This window comes from Streptopelia decaocto (genome assembly GCF_964273445.1).
Source record: "Streptopelia decaocto genome assembly, chromosome: Z".
NCBI classification, from domain to species: Eukaryota; Metazoa; Chordata; class Aves; order Columbiformes; family Columbidae; genus Streptopelia; species Streptopelia decaocto.
Genome location: NC_138657.1, coordinates 1,154,298 through 1,159,000, shown reverse-complemented (window position 1 = coordinate 1,159,000; position 4,703 = coordinate 1,154,298).

Below are 4,703 nucleotides of genomic sequence, written 5' to 3'. Positions count from 1 at the left end.
AAGTGACCTCCCAGAAGAGCGAACAGCAAGAACAAGCTTTGTCAGCTCTTGCAGGTCCTCTCCAGTGAGAAGCGGCATTGGGTTAAAGAAAGGAGTCCTTAAACACACCTGATTTCGTTCTCCCCTGTCCATGAAGGATGTTATTGCTATTTATGATACTGTGCAGCCACAAAAATAACAGCTCTGTTGACACCAACAGTCATTTTTCACACCAATTTTACTACAGAATACTTCACTACAGAAGTTAAAGGACCGACTTAAAAAGCTACAAGTGATTTAATACAAAAGTATTCATATTATTTTAAGGACTTTAAGAAAATCAGCACTTAGTTGTTAAGTGTGGTTAGCCCAGTCCTGCCATAAGCTATGCTGGTTTTAGATTGGTGTAACTGTTGAGATCAGGTCTAGTAAATTCTTGCAGCCGCACATGAGGTGTATGTCATAATAGTATTACGAAAAATGGTATAAAATATCTACTGATGCCTGATTTGGACCTATTGTAAGTCACTGAATCATTAGAAGAAGCTAATAAATTTGGTACAGGTGACAAAAAGCTAGTTAACTATTAGCAGATGCATTTCTAAGGAGGTTTATTTCTCGTCTTCTCTGTTTGACTAAATAAAAGTGTTGATTTGCATTACAACACTAAATAACTTATCAGACACTGTGGGTTTTGTTTTGCTTCAACAAACAAGAAGACTAATCTAGAAATAAGGAGGAAAACCCTGGGGGTAGGGCAATAGACTCGTATGGTTTCCTGAACAGAAGCTAGTATGAGTACTTTAGCAGGGAGGTCAAAAAAGGAGGTGACAATGCAATTGCAACAGAAACCTGAATTTTTACAGTACATTTGTTTTCCAGAAAGTCCAAATTTAAAGAGGGCTCAGAGAATCCTCCTCCAATAATCCCTACCTCAATCTGTTGTGCTCCTTGCTCTTCAGAAAAGCAGCTTTCCCAAGCCATGCATTGCAGGTGGCTTTTCCGAGAACCGGACCCAAGCAGTGTGAAACCGAGTCGATGCGGTCGGCAGGGAATGCTGCCGCAGCAATTAATCACCTCGCTCCTGCAGGCAGAAACTTGGGCAGGTTTAGATGTAAAAAGCTCTAGAAGTCACTCAGGTCTTGTAAAAGATGAAGAACAGCCACCGTACTTGCAGACAACCTTTCTGCGAGCTCCTTGGGAAGGGCTCCCGGCCTCACACCCATTTTTGGGTCAGATCCGTGTTCACCACATTCCCTACAAGCAGCTGGAAATCAGCAACACTGAATTCCCGACATGGTGCGGCAGTTTCTGAGCGACTCTGAATCTGTATTTTGATCTCACTGTGTGTTCTGTTCATCACAGGGTGTTCTGCCTTCACTGTAGACTTAAAGTTGTAGGATCATAGAATTGTTTTGGTTGGAAAAGACTTTTAAGATCATCAAGTCCAACCGTTCCCCACCTCTGGCACTGCCCCATGTCCTGAGAACCTCATCTCTGACTGTCCAACCCTCCAGGGATGGTGACTCCAGCGCTGCCCTGGGCAGCCCATTAGCGCAGTCACAGCGAGACATTTGGGGTTGAGGGTGGCCTCACAAACTGTCTCTCTGGCTCCTTTTGGGCACTCGTGCCATTTCTTGCCCATGTCCATGGCTGCTGGTGGAGCAGCAGGTAGTGCAGCTTGTGGATCTGCCTCCACACCTGGGATGCCACAGTTCTCACTGTACTGAGCAACAGCAAAAAGGTGAAATAGAAGGTTATTGATGAGTGAGTTTCTAAAAGCACATGGTGTCAGAAAAATAAGAAAACAACCCAGGAAAACCTTCAGAATACAACCCCGAAAAGAGAAAGGACAGAGGTATTGCTGCACATTTCCTGTCCATCTACTTATGCATGTATCTATCCATCAGTCCATCCATCCATCCATCCATCCATCCATCCACGCATCCATCCATCCATTCACACACCCATCCATCCATCCACCCATCCATCCATCCATCCATCTACACATCCATCCATCCATCCATCCATCTACACATCCATCCATCCATCCATCCATCCATCCATCCATCCATCCACCCACCCACCCACCCACCCACCCATCCATCCATCTACACATCCATCCATCTACACATCCATCCATCCATCCATCCATCCATCCATCCATCCATCCATCCACGCATCCATCCATCCATTCACACACCCATCCATCCATCCACCCATCCATCCATCCATCCATCTACACATCCATCCATCCATCCATCCATCTACACATCCATCCATCCATCCATCCATCCATCCATCCATCCATCCATCCATCCATCCACCCACCCACCCACCCACCCACCCATCCATCCATCTACACATCCATCCATCTACACATCCATCCATCCATCCATCCATCCATCCATCCATCCATCCACGCATCCATCCATCCATTCACACACCCATCCATCCATCCACCCATCCATCCATCCATCCATCTACACATCCATCCATCCATCCATCCATCTACACATCCATCCATCCATCCATCCATCCATCCATCCATCCACACATCCATCCATCTACACATCCGTCCATCCATCCATCCATCCATCTACACATCCACCCATCCATCTACATATCCATCTGTCCATCCATCCCTCCTTTCACATGGTAGTACGGCGCAACCAAATGCTGCTTTATCTATGCACTGATTGGTATAATTATATCAGAAGGGTTTGAGAGCCTAATTATAAATTTGGGTCACACATGAATGTATATTTGGAATGTTGCTGCTGTTTGAGTGACCTCAGTGCATAAAGGAGTTATCTCAGTATTTATCACTCCACGCTGCAACCGAACTCAAAATGATCCCTCTCTCTCCCCTGAGAACACACTAAATCTAAAAGTTATTTAACTGTCAGCAGTTCAATTAAATGAGTAGAAAGGAAATTAACTGGGAGGGAAGGAAAAGTAAACTCTACACATCCAGGACGATATTCAATTGAGCTGCAGGATTAGGGATGTACTTCTCCTTGCAAAGGTGCATTCGTGCAGCATTAAAACCATTATCAGGGGGGTTATATCTCTGTTGTGGTGTTGGTTTTGTTCGTTTTTTTTTGTTTGGCTGGTTGGGTTTTATTGGTTTGGTTTGGTTTGGGTTGGGTTTTTTTTGTGTGTGTGTGTGTGTTTTGTTTTGGTTTGTTGCATATAAAAGGCATCAAACAAAGGTATTGGGAAGAGAGAAGTACACACATCTGTAATACCACACTTTGTAATACCATTTTGAGAAGCTCAAAAGTTGAGTAGAAATCCAATCCAGTAATTCTTAGGAAATACAGAGAATGAGATGAACAGGCATGACCCAAATAAATAAATATCTCAGAGGCAAGCCATTGTCTCATGTGTGTATGAAAGAAAACGCAAGAAGCATATAAAACACTTCATATCCGAAGTAGTAAAAAAGTTTTACCTTGAAATTCGTTAGAACTCGTTCCATTCTGCCTTTGGCACAAACCAATGTAATAAAACAAATTACAGCGGGGGATGTTTGCTTTTCCCCCTTCACAGCAAAAGCAGCTGAACTTATGAGTTCCCAGGCAGCAAAATCTATAACCAACACTCAGCTCCCCAGCGCAATGGTGCTTATGTGCCTTTGTACAGCACTTTGCATTCTAAAGCGGAGCTCTACACTGGTGTAAAATACGGGTCTGTCTCAACCGGCGGGAATTTTCTGTTCTTTTCAGTGTTACAGCACACTTTCCACAAGTGCTGATTTTGTAGAGGATATGCATTGTTAAAAAATGAGGAAGGCTAGATTTTTACCTCATACTGTTGGATTCTGCAGGTGCTTAAATTTAAACTCCTGTTTCCTGAGCACTTTTCACTGAGTAGGTGGTAGCAAAATGTATTTTATTTTTATTTTTTTTCCTAGAGGGTATGTAATACAACTTCGGGCTGTATAATTATCTTGTCCAAGGAGTTCATCACTGATCACACTAAAAGTAACTTCACATTCTTCCAAAGTGAAAAAACACTGTGCTATTTTTCTTTAGGACACAGAGCGTTCACAGTTGATAGTTACCTACCCGGCTCCTTTCACCCGCTGTAATTTTTCTCCTAGATGTTAGTACTTTAGTGTGGAACCAGCTATAGGCTAACACTTACATAGAAGGATTTCTGCCTAACGCATTAACAGGGCAGGCAGCTGTTTCCTGAGCTGCCGTCAGACGTGATGATGCCTCTTCCACCACCAGAGTAGGAGGCACAAATATCAAGACCATGCGCCAAGGATATGAACTATAGGCTGCAACTTCTTTCCAGGCTTTTAATAGCAGCAAGCTAAAAAAAGTTACAGCTCGTCTTGAGAGTCACGAGTCTGGCTTTTGCAATATTCCCTTTTAACGTTTGCAGTTACTGATAGTTCAAGACTATGTGACAGCAGGCTGTGAAGGGAACCACAATGGATCTAAATTTACCCTGAAAAGTCTTTTTAAGGAAGGTATTTTGCATTGAGATGGGTGGGAGAAGGAAAGTGTGGGAGACAAGGAGGGATTCTTGCCATTCAGGGAGGTTTGTACTCACCTCCGCAGAGTCGAAACCCCAGCCTACTGAGGGCTGTTCTCCTCTTTGAGGTGACAGGGATGCTGGTGGCCCTCACCCACTCTCCAGGGATCATCGAGCACGGCTGGTCGTGGAGATGTGTGTCCCACACCCTGCGCTCGACGTCTGTCTTTCTT